A 23,083-nucleotide genomic window follows, 5' to 3' on the forward strand; every position below is an offset into this window, starting at 1 on the left:
TTCGCTTTGATGTCCAGGATTGACGTGGCACGAGGAATAGCTGATTAGATTAAAATCTGCTTTGTTTAGACTCATTAGCTCCCTAAATATAAAAGTTATAAAATATTAACACGGTTTACAAACAGCCCCGTGTCACTTGTGCCCAAGGGCCAGCCGGCCCCGGCCACGCTCGCGCCGGCCCCTGGGGAAACTCCCTGCAGCCAGCGCCTGGGCAGGGCTGCGACTACAAGAAGCAGCGGTTTAACAACGCAGTAACATAAAAACAAACATTTTTGCCATGGAAACGCCCGGGTGGGATTTCTCCCGTTGCGTAACACACGGAGGCACGCAGCGCCCTTCCTGCGCGCCCGTGGGGTGCCTTCGCTCGGCACGACGGCGACGACGGGCGGCTTTAGGTGGGTGCCAGCCGGCCGGTGGGCACCCTTGCTGCTGAAGGTCAGTCTGTGCAGAAGGCGAGATGCGGGCAAAGCACCCACCTGCACCACCGTGACCTGCCCCCCGCGCCGCGGGTGCCTGCAGACCCACGGGCGTCACATCCCCACGTGCTGCTCCACGCCGCCCCGCTTCCGCTTCCCAGCTGACGGGCAGGGCGAGAGTCGCAGCCCCGCAGCTCACGGAGAAGACAAACGCGGAAGAGATGTGCGCGGCTGCGGCCCCCGCACCCTCGCCGGGGTCAGGGCTCGGGGCGGCGGGAGCCCGCCGGCTGCCATCCGGAGCCCCCGTGCCAGCCCAGCAGCAGGGAATGGCACTTGCACCCCAGCCCTCCTCCTCCCAAAGGGACAAACCTCAGCCGCAGCACTTGGTGCGAAGACCCCCAGCCTCTGCAACCCTCCGACACCACGGGCAGACGCTGCTCCGCCGGGCACGCACGCCTAGCGGCACGTCAGCCGAGACCGAGCGCCTCCCGCTCGCGGGATAAAAGCGACCCTGATGACAAGTTGTTGCTGACACCGAGGAACAGAATCGGCCGCGTTAATTCGAGCTCTGTTCAAAACCCAATGGAAAGAGAGAAAAAAAAATTTAAAAATCAGTGACTGCCAAAGAAAGAAGGGCAGAGCCAGAAGGGAAGGGGGAAGGCAGCGAGCACCGGGGCGAGCAAAGCGACGCTGTGGGTGCTCTGCCGGCACGCGGCGGGACCGGTGCTTTTACCTCGAGCCCAGCTTTTTAACGGGCTCTGAAACCCACGTGCTGACTTGGAGCAGCACGAGCGTGGCGAGCCCCAGGGGCGCACGGGCTATCTTTAGTAAGTTATACCAAGGGTCGTTTGATACAAACGTCCCCTACCGCCTCTCACAAATTGTTATTTGTACAAGATCAAAGCCAAACGTGCTTCAGTGCTACCCTGAGCCCAAAGGTTCACCGTGAGCGATGCAGAGGTTTGCCACCAAGGAAAGGAGAGGGGAGGGAGAGAAACAGCAGGAAGAGATGCTGCTCACCTCACCCCATCTGCACCCGGGAGGGGACATGCTGGTGTTCATCACCTAGCGCCATGGTCGGCCAGCCCAAAATTCCCCTTGATCCCTCTGCCCATCTTTAAGCAGCCCAAAATCCCCCCTGCTCCTTCTGCTCGTGGTTTCCCCTCGGGCCCTGGTGCAAGAAAGCTCTTGCGCACGCATCCGCGCCTCGCAAGCCCTGTGCCGTGGGGTTCGGACACCAAAAATCAATATGACGCATCGTATCGGTGTTTAAAACTAACAGCTGCTATTTCTTTTCATTTCTTGGGCTTGGCCACAACTACATCTTGAAGCTGGTCCTCCTACCCCTGCCCACGGCCAGACACACGGCGCAAGGAGTGCCGCAGCTCTTCCCAAGCCACGCGAGTTACGGGTTTGATTTATGTAGGATGCAATTCTCAGTGCTCTCCAGGCATCAGCGCATAATTATTGTACGACTGCGGAGGGTTTATCAGGCTAAAAAACCCAGTCCCACCCAGCGTTCGGCTCCGCTGCCATTTGGTGGGGACGGGTCGACGCGCCTTCTGCGCGGCGAGCATCAGCCTTTGCCAAGCTGGGCACGGCAGCACCCGCTTTCCTAAACGGTTACGGAGAATCTAAACCCCAACAACGTACGTCTGCAGGTCACGCTTTCCCCTCCAGCACACCCTCCTGCCCTCTGCCAGCCCTCGCTTTTCCCTGCGATGACTAAGTCCACCTGAAATTCCTCCTGGTCTCCCCCAGCACCAAAACTGGGCAGGGCTTTGCCAGCCTTTCAGAGCCCCACACTGCAAACCACCTCTCCTCTACGGACCTGCTTAGGCAAACGCCAGCTCTTCAGGTTGGTATTTTCCACAACATGCGTGATTTCCCCCCCCCCCCCCCTTTTTTTTTTTCTTTTTTTCTCCCCAGAAAAACTTTAGTCCAAATTGCTCAGCCACTTCCAAGAATGAGGCTTAAAAAAAAAAAAGCTATGTTGTTCCACCCATACTTTAAAAAAAAAAAACAAAAAAAAGGCAACCCTTTCCTTAATTGGCTCCACGACAGCAGGATGTAAAATCTGGGCAGCAGTTGTCTGTGTGCTTTTTGTTGTCCTCGGGAAAATTAGCTCAAAATCAGATCGCTGTTCAGGGAAAAATACAAATCCCCGTCCAGCAGCCACGTCCCGTCCCCGACGAGCCCCGGCTGCCCAGCGCAGCCCCGGCTCCGGCGCAGCAGGACCCTCCCGCAGCGGCAGGGACCCGCTCCCCGGTTTGGGGGGGAGAGGGGCTCCCCCGGCCCTGCCGACACCGCGCTCCTGCAAACGTCGGCCCTTCCGACGAACTGCCCTAAAGTTGTCCTTGGCACAGGTCTGTCCCGAGAGAAGCAGGGGTCCTACGAGGATAAACAGCCCCCGACCGGGTAATTAGCAACAGCTTCCTACCTAACGAAGATACTCGAGGGAGGGGGGGGGAGGCGATCAGGCTCATCCAGCCAACGTAGACCTAGCGTTACCTAATTTTTCTGTGCTTGACTTGCAACCTTGATACGCTGGTGCGTGTGGAGCTGCTGTGCGTATTTAACACTGAATTTCAGGCTTAAAGCCCCAGGCGGTGAAGAGCATCCTTCGGCCCGGCCGTCGCAGCACGCGCCTCTTCGCCTGCTCCTTCCTCCCAGCACGTCTGAAAACATCGAACAGAACCTGGCCTCTCCTCCCACGGCTCCTGCCTTAACAGTTTCCTTAATAACTTCGCAAATTTGTCCAAGGCTTTCTGAAAATCCAAATAATTCATCTCCCAATTGCTCTCCCCAATCACCTTATCGCAATACTGAAAAAAGATTAAAAAAAAAAAAAAAACCCGAGTAAACTGGATTTCCTGTCTAAAAGCCACGTGTTGTTGTCCTTAATCTATCACACTGAAGCGCAGGCATTTCCACACGAGCTTTAATTATTTTCTCAGCCAATGTCCTTGGTGCTAAAATAAAGCTGGCTGCTCTGTAATTCCCACAGTTCTTCTTGTACCTCTTTAAAATAAGGACAGAGCAGAAGAGGCTGCGCTCCCATGCAGCAGTTGCTTTTAATGAGATACTACTTTTTGCTGGCAGTTCAGCCGCTCCATTGTTAAATTCCTTCAGAAGAGCTGGCTGGAGCCCACCGGGCGCTGGTGATTTGTTGCTCTTTAATTTCTCCGTTTGCACAGTACCTTATTCCCCGGGGGAATTTCATCTTCATCGCTGCCTACGTTGTCTTGACTGATGGGATGAAACGGTTTCACTTCATCACAACATCCTCTTTCCCCTGAACTTCTCCCACCAGGCTCCGGAGCGGAGCGGAGCTCCCAGGGCTGGGGAGGGCTCCCGCGGCCGGCCCCGTGCCCCCGCACGGCTGGTGGGTGCCCCTTGAACACCTCTGCCCCCGCAGCTGCCACAGCTAGTTTTGCTCGGGTTTTCCCCACTGCCATCCTAAAAAGGGGATTATTCCCAATGCGTAAACTCTGCGCAAGCCTTAGGAACCAACACGCAGGCGCTGCCCCGAGCCGGGGCGCTCCGGCCCCGCTGTCAGCATCACCGGTCCAGCACGCCCGGCCGGCCACCGCTCCCGTCCCCGCTGCAGCAGCTCCCGGGCTGCCCCTCGAGCTGCTCTGGTTTGGGGCGCTGCGTTTTCCAGCCCCGCTTCTCTCTCTCTTCTTCCCGATAACACCTCTCCGTTTGTCAAGCGGCTCCACGAGCCCCCACCACCCGTCACCCCCAGGGATCCCTGCGCTCTCTATACACACATATTCTATATACACATATATACGTATACATTTCTATATACCCATATATACATATTCTATATACTGCCTTCGCCCTGGCAGGCTCTCCCCAATACTCCCCCAAATACGCTGCTCCCAGCTCAGCACCTTCTGTGCCCAGCACGCCCTGCCATCCTTTCCCTCCAGCCAGCGCCGGAGCTTAACGTTTCCCATTGTTTCAAAGGGCTAATAATACTTCTACAGCTGTGCAGAAATCAATTGATTACGCTATTTGTTCTGGCGATGCCATGAAACCTTCCCATCTGCAGCCGCCTCCAATTCGCCCGGCGTGAAATGAAGAGGCACACTCCTGCGGGCCGGAAAGAAAGTATGATGTGGGAAGGGGTCACGACAATAGGAGGGTGTTTTTGGCCTCATGTTAAACCCTCAGCTGCTAGTGTCGTATTTGTCTAGCCTGGTAGGATTGCATGTAGGATGAAGCACAAAGGTTGTGGCGTTACTTCAAGCCGGTCGACTGCACAAGAATACGAGCCATCGCCAGGCTGCGCTCCCCGTGCACCGGTTATCAGGCGCCAGCCTTGCAGCACATCGTTTGGATTTCATGGAGATCTTGAAAGCACCTCAAACCCCCCAGCATCCACGACAGCCTTCCGCAGATGGAGCTGAACGCTTCGCCCACAGAGGCAAAGCCTTCGGCGTGAGCCCAGCACCACTCACTTCGGACGAGCTCACCGGGGAGCAGAAGCGGCTCCAAGGAGCTTGTCTTAGGGTACCCGCACAGGGCAAGGACGCTCCGGCCAAAGCCCACAAGGTCTCCACCAGGGAGAGACCTCATTCACCTCCAAGACATCAGAGAGGCAAGCACCAAACAAAGCTCACCTGTCTTTTCTCCAGTTATGTTCTGGTCAAAGGGAAGATTTTACCTCTTTCCTACAAACGGTGCCCGGCTCAGCAGCGCGCACGAGGCACTGCGCTCGGCCCTGCTCGGCGAGGTGACAGCTCCCCGCGTGCTCCCGCGGGACCTCAGCACAGCACGTGCCCGCCAAAGGCTCCCAGGGGATCCGGCGCTTGGAGTTTACGGCGTGCGAGGCAGGCCAGGGACATAATTCCTGCAATTTGCTCACCAGCTCTTGCAGCCGTGCATGCGAGAATCGCGCCATACGCGCCACTCAGCAAGTGGAGTGGTTCAAAGAAGCCTCACGCAGAAAAGGTGCGCACCACCCTCCAGCAGCCTTAAGGCGCAATTCCCACAGACACGGCGTGGAAACCTTCCCCTGCCACCTTCTCCGGCGGCCTGGGGGTTGACAGACACAAAAAGGTGCAGGGCATCTCTCCGGTCCCCTCTGATTCGGCAAGTCCCCGGAGCGCAGCACACTTGCTTTTGATTCCTATCGAACACCACAGCTCCCCAGGGCCTCTGTGCTCCGGCAATTAGTAAAACCACGGACTGCGGCAGCCAGGCTCACCCGCCTGCAGGCAACAGCCCATCGCAGACCTCCTCTCCACGCACCGTGCCGTGTCCGTCCGCCCATCCCAGCCTCCCCGGCCACGCGCTTCTGCCCGGCGCTGCCAAAACCCAGCAGCCCCTGCCCCTCTGCCAGCAGCTGCCACTGCAGCTCGGGGGCCAAAGCCCCGCAGCCGGGGGTCACGGCGATGCCAGGCAGCCGCAGCCCGCGGCGCCGGAGCCAGGGACGGCTGCGGACGCCCGGCTCCGAGGGCTGCAGCGGCGGTGGGAGCAGCCCCACCTTCCCAAGACCGGCGCAGATGCGAGAGAGCCGCTTCCAGCCTGGTCACCGAGAAAAGCAGCCGGGGACCTGGCACGCCACCAAGCTGGCGCGTCCACCGCTCCCGCGGCCCTGGCGCCGGCAGCCCTGCCATCCCCCTGCAAATCCTCCTTCCCCTGCCCGCCAAACCCCTCCTCTGCTCCAGGTCTCGCCACCTCCCTCCCTCCCTCACCTCTCCTGCAGTTATTTGCTCTCCTGCCACCCTGGTCCAGCGGCTTCTCCTCTGCTGCCCGGCACAGTCAGCCGCTGCTGTGAGGCAGGCGAGCGAAACGCAGCACTCGTGTCAGCACCAGCAGCTCCCGAAAAAAGACCTGCGCCCAGCTGGCTCCTGCCAGACCACACATCGCGGCAGCTTTTTGATCCAAGCCTTTCTCCAAGCGCACCCCGCAGCTCTACGTCCTTCCCCTCTTCCTCAGCCACCGCCTGCAATGCAGCTCCAGCCCAGCAGCATCCCTGCAAGCAGCCAGAGGCCCCTGGCCCTGCAAGGACGAGGGGAGGGCACGGCTGCAAATGCCGTGCAGCAGCAGCTGGTGCTTTATAATAACCTTTTGGGCTCGAGAGCAAGTCATGGCTTTTATCCCCCAGATGGATGCTGCATGGAGAGACACCCAGCCCTGCAAAGAGACACCCAGCCCTGCAAAGAGCTGCTGCCGGCAAAGACCCGACCGATGTAGCACCATGTCAGGCACTGCAAGCCCCACAGCCATTAGCTCCAGGGCGAGCAGAGCCCCCCACACCACCACCCCACTTTCTACGTGCACCAACCGTGAAAGCTCAGCTCCTTCACTAAACCAGAAGCAAGGCGAGGCAGCGCAGGCAGCTGCGCGTAAATCCCCCACTGACCTTGGAGCAGCAGGGTGGCCGAGGAGAAGCGTATTTCGAGGGTGAACCCCTCGGTCTCTCCGGAGGCTGGAGAAGCAGCAGCCCGCTCCAGCATTCGCAGCCCCGGCACTGCACCGGGGGATGAGCATCCTTCGTCCCACGAGCCACGCCGGGGTTATCCCCACTCCAGTGTTTCCTACGGGGCCACCAAGACTCAGCGCAGGGCACCGGCGCTGCTCACCCACGGGGGAGGAGGGTTTAAAGAGGTGCTGAGAAATGACCGTAGCGAAGGCGAGGTTGGACTCGTGGCAAAGTCCGCTGCAGGAAAGAGCCAGGAGAAGACACAGACCCAAACCTGGGAAGGTACCAGTGCTGCTGCAACGCGAGCGTGGCACGGCAGGGAGCCGGCCCGTCACCAGGGACCCTCACGCTGTGCAAACATCAAGGCTGCTACTGAAGGGACGTTTATTGGGGGACAGAAGGAAGACAGATCCCCAACCAAAGAAGGGATTCCTCCTGCACAGTACGGCCCCATCCCACCAAAGGCGCAGAGCCCGAGCGTGGCAGCCCGGCGCTCGGTATCCCCCCGCTTGGCATCCCCCTGCCGCACTCCCCGACCCGCGCTGCAGAGCGGCACCGGGCAGCCCCGCCGGGGAAGGGAGAAAACCGGAACGGGGCCGTGCAAGCAAGGCACGGCTCCAAAAGGGCCGAGAGCTGCTGGCTGGACCAAGGCTTCCATCAGCCTCTCAGCCTGCTAAGGGCTGCGGCGCGTCCCCAGACGGCAGCTCAGACAGCGCTCCGAAGAGCGCGTGTGGCGCGGCGCCGCGTCAGCCCCGCGAGCCCACGAAAAGGCAAGCTGCAGACGATGTCGCTTCAGTCCCATTCTGCTGCTCGGCGCTGCCAGCAGGACAAGGCTATTCCAGCCTCCCTGCAGGGATCCCAGCCTCGTGCGCTGCTAACTGGAGGCTGTGGAAGTCAGCCCAGAGCCAGCCGCTGCCGCAGAGCCTCGCCAGGCTGCCCCAGCCAAGCGCCCGCTCCCGCCTCCAAACCCCAAAACCACTAAACACGACCGATGCCACGGAGTCGGGAAATTCAAAGGCTATTGTGCTGCTTTGTGCAAGTTTAAATATATCTGCACAGGCTCCTTGGGGTTGCATTCCTGGCGAAGCGGGTAAGATAAACAAGGCTTCCTGCAGGAACTGAAGACAATGGGGGAATAATTAGCGTTAATCCCCCATGCAGAAACAATGCAGGTAGCAGATATTTTGGACTTTCACACCCTCCCCCCGCCGCATTCGGGAAGAGGCGCCCAGACCGGCGCAGCTCGGCCCACGGGCCTCGGCCGAGAGACACGCGCTGTTTAAAAGGAGGGAAGCAACACGGCACCGGAGCCGAGGGATCAGCCCGGGGCTTCGCCGTTTCAGGCTTCCCCTTGCAGATGGCGGCCGGCGCACGAGGCACGTGTTTTGGAGACGCGTTTTTCCCAGCGCAAGCGGCTCCGGGCACCGCCCGGGCTCACGCTGGGGGCTGCGGGCACCCGCACGGCGAGGGTCCCAGCACAGAAGGTTTGGGGACGGAGTTTGCGCCCGTGCTCCAGCCCTGCCGCGCTTCCAGCCCGGCCCAGCCAGCTGCGCCGTACGGGGCCGGCCGCGGGCGGACTCGGAGGAAAGCCCCCACGTTGCCGCAGGGCTCCTGCAGGGAGGGCGCGAGCCAGCAGCAGACCCCGCTCCTCCCGCTGCGGCCGGGCCAGAGGATGTCGGAGATCCTCTGCTGCTACAGCTACCACATCTTCACCTCAGAGAGGGACAAACCGAGGCTTGTTTTCCAATCACGGCCATTTTTTAAACCGTTTTCCGATGCTGGCCCCTTGGGAGCGCTCTGTACGTGAGCCAGGTTTCCCAGTCCTCCTCCCAGCGCTGCGGAATGACAGAGGGACATCAGCGCTCCCTGGACATTTTGCCAGCCCATTAAACAGGTCATTCGAAGACTTTCAAGACAAAATGCTCCTGCGCTCCGAGGTGACTCAACCATTAGCATCCCTTTGGAGAGGGCTCTCCAGCCCTCGATCACTTCTGCACAGAAGCACTTTTACCCTTCACCTCAAAAAAAAAAAAAAAAAAAAAAAAAAGAACCCAACCAACAACAAACAAAAAACCCCCAAAACACCAATTCCACTTGCTCAGCTTTCCCCAGCTGTATTCCACCTCCCACTGAGATTATTTTGCAATTGTATTCGCTTTGCTGCCAGGCTCGCAGCCCTCGGCCTGGGGCTCACAGCAAGGCGCCCGGGGAGCCCAGCAGCCAGCCCCTGCCCTAAGCACCCTGCTACCGGATCTGCCGGAGGCACGGCAGCGGGCACTGCACGCGCCCTGCCGCGGCGGCACAGAACTGCTGCCGGGTTCGTAGATCCCTCATCTCCCAAACCGCTGGCCACCGGCGAGCAAGCGGTGCTGGCTTTGTAGGAGCTGGATGATTTCAGCTTGTTGCTGCTATCGCCGCTGTGTGATGCCCACCCACCCGCAAGCCCCAAGCTCTGCTTTCTGCAACTCCAACTCGCCTAGGTTTTATCACCCAGCCTACAGCACTGGCCTGGGAAGATTTGCACCCCGCATGCAGGCAGGATCTGGCCCAGGCAGCAGGGACGGCTCAGCGTTACAGGACGGGGGGATGTACGGGCATGGCCCGACCAGCTCGGGCAGCAGCAACGTGCTTCCAGCCGCTCGCACAAACCCCCCGGTGCTGCCCCAAACCCCCCGGTGCTGCCCCAAACCCCCTGCACGTTTATTAACGCAGCATGCGACAAGGCAACAGCCCCGTCCAAAGGAGCTCGTGCTCTACAACGAGAGCGAGGAGGTCCAGCATGCGGAGGGGACCACTATGGCAGAGCTTGTCCCCGTGTCCCGCCCTCTGCTCCGGATGCCACCGCACACCCGCAGTGGTGGTCGCTCACGCTTTGCGTGGCACGTCACAGGACGCCCCACCAGCAATGCAACACCCACCATCCTCCGGGAGCAGCCCTGGGCTCGCTCCCCTGCCACCAAGGAGAAGTTTTCTGATCAAAGCCAGGCTATCAGCAGGGCACCAGTAAGGCTACGCCGCTGCAGGACACCAACCGCCACGTCCCATGGCTCGTGCCAGGATGGGGATTAAACACCGAGCGAGCAAGGCAGGCCCTGAGCGCACGCAGCCGGGTTAGAAACAAGGAGCTCACCAAGTCATCTAACAGATCAGGCTGTGGCGAAAGACCAGGACATAACGCCTGAACCCGCCGCTCCGAAGCGCGGCGCAGGCTGCATCCCAGAGCACACCGAGTAATTACCCCACCCCACCCTGTTTCCCGGAGGATTACGACCGCACCGGTCGCCTCCATCACCCCGTCCCCCGCACAGCAGCCCGTGCTCCCCAGCCAGCGCGGCTCCGGCACGCTGCATCACCCGGAGCGCTCCTCCCTGCTCCAAGGGGCAGCCGAGATAATTTTGCCGGCGTGCAGGGGCTACGGATCTCCCTGCCGTCCCCTTCAGCTCTCCTTCGATGCCATTCATGAGATGCAGCAGGTAACTAAGAAGGTCACTTCCTCCTGCCATGCCCGCTCCCTCCCTGCCCGCAGGCTGCCGGAGGGAGGCAGAGGATGGCTTTTAGCGACAAGAGGCGTAGCACAGACACTGAAGTGTTCTTTTAATGACCAGAAAAAAAAAGAAAATGCCCCATATTTTGCATTTGTAATAATCACAGACCCTGCAAGAGGCTCGCTGGAGACGGGGTTTTACACGCAGAGGCGCCTTCGCCTCCGAGAGCATCCGACCACCTTGATTCTCCGCAGACGGACGGCAAAGCTCATGGCCGGTGAAGAATAATAAATGCACGAGGACGCTGAAGGGAGCGCAGCACTTTGCAGGTCACACAGGGACCGCACTAGTGGCCAGAGCCTTAAGAAAGTATTGTCAGGAGTGAGTTTAAAAAAAATTCTATATATATAAATCAGTTCAGGCTGGCATGCCCAGACCATGGTCTTTCTCAGCCAAGGGCTGGAGCGTCGAGCAGCTTTTCAGGCAGCGGGGAGAAGCCCGAGCCCCCTCTCCTGCCCGCTGTCATCCCCACATGCGGCGAGGACACTGGGGCCAGTGCGGGAGCTGGGTCCTCTCCCGTGGCAGCCCCGGCACGGCACAGGGCATCGCCGCCCTGCGCTTGGAGAAGACACCAGCCCTGCGGCATCTCGACCGGTGCCACCCCCACAGACCAGCCCGCCTCACCTCCCGACAAGCAGGGCGATAACGCTGCTTGATGGTTATTCATGGGATGAAACGCTGCTAAAGGACTTCAGGAATCAGATAAAAGGGATGAAAAAAGGCTGAAATATCTCACGCCAGAAAAATGCAAACATGTCACACATGGAGACAGGGGGCCAGAAAGGCGACAGCAGCCAGCACCCAAAAAAGCATCCTCTGAAGACAACCAGAAGCTAGGCTCCCTCCTTTCAAAGCATAATGAAGTCACAGACCGGTGCAACGTTCTTCTCAGAAATTAAGTTTCGCACATACGCAGACTCTCGCAGCTGGCACCCCGGCAGCCCCAACTCTGCGAGTCCGGGCAGGTGCCTGGGGTACCAAAAGCAGAAGCCACAGCATCCCTGCGCTCCACTCGGGGGGCATCAGTGCCCGGGAGAACGCTAGCAAGGGCACGCAAGACGCGTTAGCAACCTCCTCCTTAGCAGCAGAGCTTGGCACCCCAGCTTCGCATTTCGTGCTCCCTGCGCGCGCAGGCAGGGACGCGCTGCCTCCCCGCAGACCCCGCGAGCTCTGCCCCTGCGCGCAGCCTCCCGGGCGCTCGCTTCGGCACACAGCGAGCGAGGGCGAGAGGCGAGCGCAGAGCTCAGGAGCCGTGCCCAGATGGGGCTGGGAGAGGGGGAACAGCGGAGCGGGAAGCGTACGCAGGGCACGGTGCAGGATGCGGCCCTGGCGCGGCAGGAGCAATCGGGAGGCCCTCCGTGTCAGGAGGGCAGCGGGGGCTTGGAAGGAGAAAGGATGGGGAAACCCAGCCTGGGAGCCACCAGCGACGGGGAGAGCAACTGCGACGGGCTCGAAAGGAGATAAGAGAAAAGAGCAAGGACGTGGTGGTGGGGAAACAGGAGTGGAGGTGCCAGGAGAGAAGGGAAGAGAGACAGGAGCCGAAATAAGCCTGTACTGCGAGCAATGAACAGGAGAGAGCATCTCTAGCAGGGCGTGAGGAAGAAATCCTCCTGGTCCGCCCACGAAATGGCTGCAGAGCATCTGTGCGAGGCAGCTGGGGGTGCCGGGGAGGGAGGGGGAGCAGCGCAGGGCAGGGAGACGGGATGGGGCAGGACGGAACCGGAGCGGTGCGGCAGACGCTTCAGGAAGCGGGGGAAGGACCGCCGTTTCGAGGGAGAACAGGGAAACCAGGAGGCATCAAGTCTGGATTTGGGGGCTGAGAAGAAAAATCCCAGGGAGGATAAAGAAGAGGAGCCTGTCCCTGGGAGAGGCCAGCCCTCATCGATGAAGAAACGGGAGATTTCCCAGGAGGAAAGCAAGCCTGAGAGGCGAAGCACAAAAAAGCCGGGGCTCAGGAGAACCTCAGGCATGGCTGTGGGGCCAGCAGAGATCTCAGGGGACACGTCCCACCCGCCAGCCGTGGAAGAGAAGGAACGCGCCAGGCAGGGAGATGATTATGGCCAGGATTGCTCACCATAGAAAAGGCCCCGAGTCGTGCAGCTCGGCACCTACCACCCTCCTGCAAGACAAAGCCCAGCCATTCCTCCTTCCTACAGGCACACAAACGCTCCCAGCACCAGGGAGCAAGAGATGGAGGCACCCGCAGCTAGGCAAAACCTCCAAGCAAAAAAAATCAGAGCACATTTCTGGGAGAGGAAAAAAGCAACGCAGGCAGACAGAGGCATCGGTGGAGAGAGCCGAGGCCAGGTCCCAGCATGCCACAAACATACCGTGATGCAAAGCGCAAGCCAGAAGAAATCAGGGCGAATTTGCTAAACAAATGCAATTGAGTTTGGCTCATTCTCCAGCACCCTGCTGCAGGTCGGGATCTTGCAAGCAGAGTTTCAGAGCCGGTCGGGATCCTCGCTCTGTGCTCCAACCCCTCTACAGCGGTGGAGCTGCTTGCAGCGACGAGAAGACAACGCGAGCACTAGAGCAAAGCGATCAACGGAGAAGGCCTTGGCAGCACGAGCGCTGCCTAAACGAGCCTGCCGTGTTTACAGACAGGGTTCAGGAGACAGCCGATGTGCGTGCAGGCTGCTCCCGGGACGTGCTGCTGGAGGAACTCCAGCGGCTCGCAAGCGCCAGCTTTAAGAACACATTGGATGCTTTAACATAAACAAAATGCCTTTAGCGGCCCGAGCCAATACGTTTCTGCAGCAATTCAGTTTCTGGATTTCTTCTGCACCTGGTGCATCCCACCATCGCGGCTGGTGCATCCCACCATCCAACACAGACAGGGGGAACCGGGAAAAGGCAGCACAGCCCTTCTGCCCAGCTTCGGGTGCAAGCCACCGGCGACCCCGGCAGGGCAGGGCAGCCGAGCCGGGCTTTGCACGAGCTGCAGCTCCGCGGCTGGAGGCAGAGACAGCCCGCAGGAACGGACGCCAACGTCGGCAGGTCCCGTGCCCCGGGGACGCCCGCGCTGCCGTCCCTGCAGGCGCATCGGTGCCGAGCCGGGGCCTTCTGGGAGCGTGAGGGGGGGCACCGCATCATCGCAGCCAGCAGAAGCCTTGTTCCCGTGTGGCAGAAAGCCTCGGGTGACCCTGAGATCAGCAGTTTCGAGGCCAAAAGGCCCCTCGAACGGCCTGACCACACACATAGTGGAGGCCGCCGCATTCCGCATTTTGCCCCCAGCTCAGGTTTGCTGGCACTTCCCCTGTTGCCTGGATGCCTTTGGACCCCGACAGAGCACGTTTCTGGAGCATCACCACCTCCCTTTTTCTAGCAATTTGTCATGCACACCAATGAAAATCCACGCCTTGCTTCTCACGCGAATTGCCCGGCTATTCTGGGGGAGCTGAGCAGGCAGCAGAGCTAGACAGACCATGCAGAACGACTCCTCAACACCATCGCTGCCCTCAACGGGCACCGGGCTAAAGGATTAAAATAATTCCTAAATGAAGGATGCTTTCCTCGCTCAGCTTGCCCCTAACTGCCTGGAAGAGTTTCTCTCTCCTCTGGCCTAGGAGTCAGGCTGCAAAGCAGGAACGTCCGATGTCTGCCCCGCGCTGACACCCAGCGCGTCGCCCACAGCACCCGGGGCCCCTTCTCTCAGCAACATCCCAGCCCTGAAGGGGTTTATCATTTCCTTCGATATCTTCCCTCCCCAGCCATAGACCCGGCTGTTTGGGTGGCCTCTGGACCCGGGGCATCATCTCGCCTTTCCTCTCTGTATGTCAATGACGGTTCTTCCAACTACATCGCTGACAAACAGCCCCACGCTTGCGAGTGCCGGGCTCGCCGGGACAGCTCGTCCCCTCTTTCCTCAACCCAGAGGAGGGGGCTGCCAGCCATGCTGTCCCTAAAACGGAGGGCAATCGACCGTCCCTCCTTTGCCGGGAGCAAACCCACCGGCACCTCGCTCCCCCTTTGATGCACATCCCCTCCAGACTGCAGTCCCCAATATTAAATTCCCTTTTAACAGCTTGGCAACAGGCCCTTCCCTTCGTGTCTGGGCTCCACTTGGTCCGAGCAAATCACTCCAAGGAGAGACATCACCCTAGCAATAACCACACAGACCAACAGGCTGATGTAGGTCTCTCGCCACTAAACCCTACGAGACGAGCGCGCACGGCCGTCAGCTCTCCCAAACCTCTGCGCCGCAAGGCGAGTGCCGAATCCCCGGCAGCCACTGCACGAGGCACCGCGCTACGCCACCGGGCCCGCCACGCTCCCGGGGACTCTCAGGTGAGAAACCGGTTAAGTCACAGAAACGCTGCGGTCCGCAGGGACCTCTGGGGATGGAGACCAACCCCTGCTCACGCGGGGTCACCCGGAGCAGGCTGCCCAGGACCGTGGCCCATTGGGTTTTGAACACCTCCATGGATGGCGACTCCACAGCCTCTCCGGGCAGCCTGGGCCAGCATTTGACCAATCTCACAGCAAAAAAACAAAAAAGCATTTTCTTGCATGAGATTTCAGCTGAATGCAAGAAGGAAGAAGAGGTGCAGACACCTCATCCGAAGCCACAGTACCAGGGCAGCGATCACCCAGCAGGTACTGGCTCAAGGGCAGGTCTGACCAGGATAAATCCCCTTGTGCAGGACTTCTGAAGCCTGGATCCACATCTGCTTCCTTGCATGGGCAGCAGGTCCAGCTCTGGGGCTTTGAAGCACTTACGGGAGGGATGCAAGCTCCTGTGCCTGTCCTTTCCCCCCTGCCTGGGGACTGCAGACCCCTGCCACCCTCACTTGCCCCATTCCCTCTCTCCCAAAGCATCTGCTTACAGCCACCGCTGGAGAGAAGCTGCGGAGCAAGACAGGCGGACAGCAGGTCCCACACGCACGCCGGAGCCCTGGACACCCCGGCTGGGCAAAGCAAAGCTCGGGGGGTGCGCAGCATCTCAGGCAGCACGACCGCAAGCGCAGCAGCCACCAGTGCCACCATCACACAGTGTCACGGTGCGGCTTCGCGGGGGTGCTCAGCACCAGCACCCGACAGTGGTGCCATGGGCAGCAGCCTGAGCCAGCGCAGCATCCAGCAAAAAGCCCAGCCTGCACCTTAACTGAGCGTTGAGCCAGGTCGCTCTGCAGCTCAAAGAAGCCCCTCCAAATTCCTCCCTCCCTCCCAGGACACCCAGCCGGGGCAGCGAACCGGAGTGGCTGCTCACAGCCCCGCGCCAGCACGCTCAAAGGCCAGCGCCGTGCTCTGCGGGGCTGCCCCAGCCCACCCCTGCTCCAGGTACCTGGGCACGTTTAGATGCCCTTCCCCTGCCTAATTTTAATCAGCCCAGTTACACAACCAGATTTAGTGGGGTTCTTCTGACGATTGTCCATGAAACACATTTAACTCACTCTGTGCCTCTCTGAAAAGCAAAAGCTAATTTATTCCACGTCATCTCTGACTTGCTGCCGAAGGATGCTGCACGGCTGCATTTCAGAGGGGTGTGCACATATGCATCTTCTCTTTACTCCCATACAGATCTTCAGCCAGCTTACATGTATTACGCTGTGCTTGAATCCTACCTCAGGAAGACCTCTGCCTGCTGTCTGAAGTTAATTTTTTCCCCTTCGGTCAACCAGCTCAAAATTGGGTTTGCGTATTAAAATGAAATTTAATTTCTAGGCCATTACCCCACTGTGGTCTAGCTCCTGTGTCTGCAAAATGAGGAATAAACAAACAGACCTAGCAATTAATTTCCCTCTTAGACATGAATTCCAGTTATAAACAAGAGTAATAACATTCTGCAGAGGCACAGAGCCCCTTTCATTTCAGGATCTCGAGCCACGTCACAGAGAGCAGGCAAAGCCCTGGCACTCCTGACGTACGCCAAGTCACTCGTGTGCGCAGCTGGCACACAAACCTGCTAAATGTTTTCTTGCACGGCCTACAAAAAGCACCTCTTGGATTTGCCCTCAGTTTCCCACTGATGTAGCAGGTTTCCGATTATTTCTCGTGCTGGCTTTTCACAAGCTACTGGGTTTTCCTCTTCCCTCTCAAGTAGAGAGTCCAGACACAGAAATATAGAAAATATGCACTTTTGAGACCTAAGAGCTTGCAGCATCCAACTCTGCAATGGAGGTAAAAAAAAAAAAAAAAAACCACAAAAAAACCCCAAAACCAATAAACAACGCAACAACCACCCCCCTTTCTATTTAGTCTCTCTACTCTTAAATTTTGAGAGCAAAAAAATCTGGCATCACTTTTAATCCGCACAGGTGAGAGCAAGCGTCCCCATTCATCCACAGGGCACTCTGGCTGAAGATCGCATTCGAACCAGATCCCATCTGCACCCTCTTCCTTTCGAAGTGCGGAAATCCCGCGGGAAATGCCCAAAAGGAAACAAAAGCAGCTGCCAATACCCAGCCGGGGAAGAGCAGGCGTCCGCGTATCAGGCGAGGTTGCTCGCAGCAGCACCGAACACGCTCCTCCGCTTGGACGCATCCCAGCCAGCAGAGGTTTAAATAATAAACACGGTTTTCACGCGAAAGACCCTCCGAAACCCGCAAGCCCTTCCCACTTCAGTTTAAGGCTCCCCTGGTTCAGCACAGCCCAGAACGTGCCCGGACTGTCCCCGGGCAGCCCGGGCCGAGGCAGGGAGCAGCCTGGGAGCCGCAGAGCACACCAAGCTTTTCCCACGCACCTGGGGGACGGGGGGAAGCAACGGCACCTGCGATGGTGCAGCGTCCCCTCCCTGGTCCTGGGCTCTCACAGCGGCCACTGGTGTGACACCGGGTGACATCTGGGACAGCCCACATCCCCTACGAGCACCCCTGCCCAGAAGAAGGGGACATCACGGGGGGAGGGAAGGGGGACATTGCCGGGGGGGTGGGGGGGGGGGGGGACAATGACATGAGAGGGATGACAGCTGGAGCCTGGCTGCGAGGAGGACGCCAAAGGCAAGCGAGGAGCAGGGCAAAGGGGCAGCAGAGGGATGTCCCCTGCCCTTCCGCCGCCCGGAGGCACATCAGGTTTGTTTGCTCGGGGAGGAAGCCAAGCCCAGCCGGTGACGTGGGGACAAGCGAGCTGCACAAAGGCAGACCGGCACCATGGAACTGAAAGAGGGCACGGAGAGAAGACAAAAAGAGGTCCAAACTCACAGGCAGGCATGCCCGCCCCCCCACCCCGAGACCCCGCACCAGGTCCGGGGCACCCCGGCCCCGCAGGGCGGGCTGTTACCCCGCGCAGAGCAAAGGGGCGCAGCGTGGCCAGGCTGCGCGGGGCAAAGAGCTTTTCGGCACCAAGCCCCGTCCCCACGCTGGGGGGTCCTGAGGGGCAGCGCCCTGCTCCTCTCCTCGCTGTGCTGGTGGGCATCGCCGGGGGGGCTGGGGGGGGGGGGGGGAGCTGCCCTCCTCCCCCCGCAGTGAGTCGGGAGCCCCGGCTGAGCAAGGGCAAGGGTGTCCCCATGTCCCCGTCCCAGCCACTGCCTCCCGGCCACAGCACCCTCTTGGACCCAGGGCCCGGCGCTGCCCACAGCGGGCAGGGCTGAGGGCAGCCCCCGCGCAGGGACGGAGCGCAGGGACAGAGCGGAGGCAGTGACGGAGCCTGGCGCTGCCAGCGAACACAATGAGCTATTTCCTGAGAAAGGCCAGCGTGTCCAGAGGCACAAAAGGAGCCATTCTGCCGCCGGCCGTGCTCCCCAGCCTGCCTGGGGCTGGGACGAGGCGGGGGGGGGGGGGGGGGGGGCAGATGCCGAAGCCACCGGGCGCCGCACATCTCGCTGATGCTGCCCGGGCCCTGCCGCCTCCGCCCCGCAAAGCCGGGGCCGCGGCGCGCCCAGCTCTGCCCCCGCGCCACCTCCAAGGACGACACGAGCCTGGGGCTCGGGGCTCGGGGCCGTCCCCCCCCCGCACCCCGCGGACGAGAAGCGGGTCCCGGGCCGCCGGCAAGAAGGGCCAAGGCGACGCTTTCTGGCCGCCGCGCGTACGAGAAGAGGAAGGCGGCAGAGGCTCCGAGGGCGAGCCTCCCTCCCGGCCCCACTCGGGCTCCAGAGCCCGCCGGCGGCCAGGGCCAGGCCGCGCCGCCCTCGCACGGCACAAGGCGGCTTTCAGCCGCGCACAGACGCCCCATTCTCCCCGTCGATGACCTCCCTGCCCCGGCATTTTCGGGACCCCGGGCTCCGCACCAGCAGGCGATCAGGCTGGAAGAGGCAGCCCAGTCATCGGCGTCCCCGCCGCGTCCTCTCGTTCATCAGAGAGGCTGACGGAGTTGCTCGTTTGCAAAAGATGACGGCAAAGCCAGGCACTCATTAAGCTGCAACACGCGCTCATTTTCCAGGGGAAGAATATTAAAAACAAGCAAAAGCAGCAGCACGGGTTCAAGCCCTGGCAAGCAGACCAGACCCTGACCCCAAACCTCCCCAAGGCTCTTGCCCCTCCTGAGGAGGATGCCCAGGGGAGCACCCCCCACAGCCACAAACCCTCCTGACATACTCTGCTAGCCCAGCTCGCCCCGAAGAGGGGAGCGCCAGCCCGAGAGAGATTTCAAGCGAGCGAAGGTGGGTATGTTATCGGAAGCAGTAACTCCCTCCAGAGGTACAAAATAACCACACCGCTTATTAGCTTCGCTTAGAGAACCTGCTGTGCAGCCTGCGGAGAAAGTCCTGGTTCCGGTGACTCCGATGGGACAGCCGAGAGCCAGGGTCTCTCCAGCGAGCAGCCTCCGAGACGTGACAACTCCCAGCAGTCGGGAGCTGCCCCGAGAGATAACCTGAGCTCAAACCCCCCCCCCCCCCCCCCCCCAGACCATCCAGCGGCCCCAACCACTGCACAGAAACCCACTCAGAGCCACAGCCCAGGGGATTCAGGGTGAAAAACTCAAGTGCAGGTTTGGAAACGCGTCTCCCCATCCCCTAGAGGAGACGATCGAGAGGCAAGACAATCCCGATTTTAAAAATAACTCATTTTTCAATCTCATGTGGTCTCAAGGATGATCCCGCCCTCCTTACAAACACGTATATATATGCAACGACACACAAACTGTTAGCACATCACCCCCCCAAGCTGTGCCTGTGCCAGCGAGGCCACTGTAGCGCAGCCCGCCTGCAAGCACACTCTTCAAGGGAGGGACTTATCACCCACTGCAGCTTCATTTCTCGTTCTAAAGCAACGTTTACAAAACAGGCAGTGCAACTCTCAGGACCCGGCTGTACGCACACACTACTTTCACCCGATGCCGCAAAAGGCTCCGCAGGGCACAGACCTGTCTCTAATCGCTTGTGAAGCAGCCGGCACACCCAGGGCTCTGTAGCAATAACACCACCTGCCTGAATCGATGCAACTGCTTCTGTCACTGACGTTCATTCTTCCTCCTCCTATTTTATCCCACTCGCTCTCTTTTCCCAGGAGCATCCTCAAGGACTACCCACTCGGGTGCGAGAGCATTCCAACACCACCGCCCGGGGCAGGGAGACCGCCACAACGGGCCTCCCTTCGTCCCATTTCGTGGCTAGTTTTATTACCCCTTCGTTAGGGGCAAGAGCCAAGCGAGGAGTCCCGAGCGCGCTCCTAGCAGCGGCAACCACAGCGCAGAGCCCACGGCACCTGCAGAAGCCGGAGGGCTCTGCCCACAGCCTGCCACCCAGCCCTCCGCGGGCAGCTCCGCCACGGCCCCCTCCAGCACGAGCCGAGCGCCGCTGCGCACCACCGCCTCGCCGGAGCAGGGGGAGATAAGGAAGGAAGGGCACCGCTGATCTTATTATAAGGGTCAAGGAGCAGCTCAAGCCCCCACTCGACCCCGTGCACGCAGGGTGACGGGCTGGCGGCGCTGCCCGGCTTTGCCGGACGCTGCCCGGCAGTGACCCGGCCGCTGAGCCGATGCCACCCGGGAGGCAGCAATGCCCCAGCGCGACGCGCAGCGCTCCGGCAGGCGCCGGCTGCCAGCTTCAGTCTGGCTGCAGCAGCTCCTCAAGCAGAGCCGGTCTCCTTGAAGCCGCCTTCCAACAACAAAGGCTCAGTCGAGGTTTCAGGGCTCGCTCGGGAGCGTGAGGAGGCCTGGGCGAAAGCCAGGCAGGGCAGGCAGAGCCGGAGCCATTAACGCCCCGGCGTGTCAAGACTTGAGGAAATTATGGAGCAACAAGAGCCATTTGCCCTCTCCAGAAACTCCGCAACCCGTTCAGCAGAACGGCCCTTTGCCGCCCGAGCTGCGTTACAACCATCTTTAGCTGTGCACATTAGAGCAATAAAATATGCGGTTGATATGTTTTTGGAGGCAAGACACATAAATAAAGCGTGAGGACGAGGAAATTCAGCTCTCGCGTGTCACTCGGGCGCATTTTCTAACAGCTCAACAGATTCTCAGCGCGAGCAAAACACGCTCCGCTTCACGACTCGCAATAACATCCCTAAGAACACAGGCAATAAAACGCCCGAGCAATATCCCAAGAAACACCGCCCAGCCCCTCGGCGCGACGGAGGGGCTTGCACTAGGAGATAGGTTACACGTGCCCATTTTTTCCCTCCTGCTCCGCAAGAAGCCTGCGTGATTCCTGGCGAGGCCAGTCTCGGGAGAACCTGTTACCTTTTAACTTCCATTTAACTAAACTTTATCACGACCGAAGCCGTGCCACACCGCTAGGAAGGAAACCGGCGGCAGTCGGAAGGCAGCAGCTCCGCACCGAGCTCCCTGCTGACAGCAGCGGCAGCCGGGAACCCAAAAATGCCGGGATTCCACCCGTAGCCAGGGGCTCGGCGGCAGGAAGGATGCGGCGCGCTCCCCCTGGGGAAACCGGGGCTGGGGGAAGCCGCTGGGCCACGAAACCGGCTGGCGGGGGCCGGCGTGGCGCGGGGGGCAGGCCGGTCCCCTCTCCCGCCGGCCAGCCCGGCGATAAATCGCTGCTTCCCAGCGGGACGGCCCCGGCCAGCGGAAGGGGCCGGGAGGGACGCGGGGTGCCTCGCTGCCCGCCGCCCCTGCAGCCGCCCCCCGCGGAAGGGGGGGGCAGGGGCCGGGCCCCCCCAGTCTCCCCGCCGAGCGGCGGAAGATGCCGGGGCGGGTTCGCAAACGCACTTTGCAGCCGGGAGACCTGCGCGGGGGTGGCGGGGAGCCGCCACCGGGCACCGGCTCCCAGGAAGGGAAGGGAAGGGAAGGGCAGGGCAGGAGCTCCCCCCCCCCCGCCGCCACTTGCTGCAGACCCTCGGGCAGCCCAGGGAGGGCCGCACCGGGGCCCCCCGCTCCGCCGCCGGGCTCGGAACCCCCCTCCCCCGGTGGCCGGCACCCGCCCCGCTCCCCCGGGGCCGCTACCTACCAGCGGGCTGCGGCAGCCTCCCCGCCGCTGCCCGGTCATCTTGGAGGCGCGGCGGCGGCGGCGGCGCGGGGGAGACGGCGGCGGCGGGCGGCGGCGGAGCGCGGGGCGGGGGGGGGGGCGGCGCCGCGCTCGCGCTCGCTCCCGCCCTCCGCCTCCCCCCGCCGCCCCTCCCGCCGCAGGTGAGGCCGCAGCGCCGCCGCCCGCGGGACCCGCCGGGGCCGGGCAGCGCCGCCCCCGCGCCTGGCGGCCGGGGCTCCGCGGCGGGGCCGGAGCGGAGCGGAGCTGAGCGGAGCGGCCCGGCCCGGCCGGCGCGGAGGGCGCCGCGCAGCCCCCGCCCCGCGTCGCCGAGAGCCGCCGGCGCCTGGTGACTCGCGCGGCAGCGTGAGGGGTGGCGGTGCCGGTGGCGGTGGCGGTGCCGGTGCCGGTGCCGGGCAGGACAGGACGGCGGGCGTCCGCGTGCTCGCGTCGAGAGCCGGTGCCTCGGCGGCGTCTCTCGGCGTTCGGTTTTCCGTTGGCGGGCACGGCGGGGAAACGGGCCAGGCGAGGGGTTGCTTCCAGCTCGGCGAAGCGGGCGGCGTCCCGGGGCTCCCCGTCCCGGGCCAGGCTGTGGGGCGAGGTCGCGCTGCCGCGTAAAGCGCACATACACAGGCAGGGATCCGCGGCAGCGGCACCGGGGAAGCAAGGGAGGAGGAACGCAGAAGTGTAATTTATTCCTCGGCAACATGGATACGTGCTGTACGGGTTATTTATATTTTATATTGTATTATATTTATATTTCCCAGAGTGTGAAATGAGCCGTCTCTTTAAAATAAACGTGAGGAAAAATACATCCAGGCTCCCGGCGCTCCTTCAGGTGAGACAGGGAGAGATTCTTGCCCATGCTGGAGGAGGGCTTGGGTGTGCAGGGACCTGCCGCTGCTCCGTTTTCTGCCCTTAACTCGCCGTGATACCGTCGTCACTGCACGCACACAAATGTGACACCGAGCACATGGTAGCTGTCACGCTGTGACTTTCCAGTGGAACAAGACAGCTGTACTCTCCCGAGCAGTGGAGGTCAACACCGCAGCCACGGCCAGCCTTGTTCTCACCTAGTTCACCGTGTGGAGGAATTACAAATCCATTTCCCTAGGAGGATCTGACAGCGGGATAGCTCATATGTGCCACTTACTCTGCATTAAATCCTATCTCTGCTGTTCTGGCAGCGAAAACACAGCCTGCACGGCTGCGGCCAAGTCACGTAATTCATTGCTGTCCTGGGACCGGTCCTTGCCGTCTGCATCTGTGCAGACCGAGGGAGAAGAGAACAGACGGCCAGATCAGAGCCTGATAGGGCCCGATCCTCCTTCGGTTAGACAGGCAGGAAATTAAAGCCGCTTTCCCGAGTGCAGTGCTGCCAGCA

General features: G+C 60.9%; 1 protein-coding gene across 2 annotated transcripts in view; it reads right to left on the reverse strand.

Moving 5' to 3' along the window:
* The window catches only part of MID2 (midline 2), a 116,001-nt gene extending 94,210 nt beyond the window's left edge, over window positions 1-21,791 (reverse strand). Inside the window, exon 1 of one of the 2 annotated variants that reach the window (XM_075512788.1) lies at window positions 21,685-21,791. The gene's annotated coding sequence lies outside the window, so the exon portion shown is untranslated. Of the gene's footprint in view, window positions 1-12,730; window positions 12,748-21,684 lie in introns of those variants that run through there. The other variant, XM_075512789.1, reaches the window with a different exon arrangement.
* Between the last annotated feature and the right edge of the window lie 1,292 nt (window positions 21,792-23,083).

The sequence above is a fragment of the Mycteria americana genome, chromosome 10, assembly GCF_035582795.1.
Source record: "Mycteria americana isolate JAX WOST 10 ecotype Jacksonville Zoo and Gardens chromosome 10, USCA_MyAme_1.0, whole genome shotgun sequence".
Classification (NCBI taxonomy): domain Eukaryota; kingdom Metazoa; phylum Chordata; class Aves; order Ciconiiformes; family Ciconiidae; genus Mycteria; species Mycteria americana.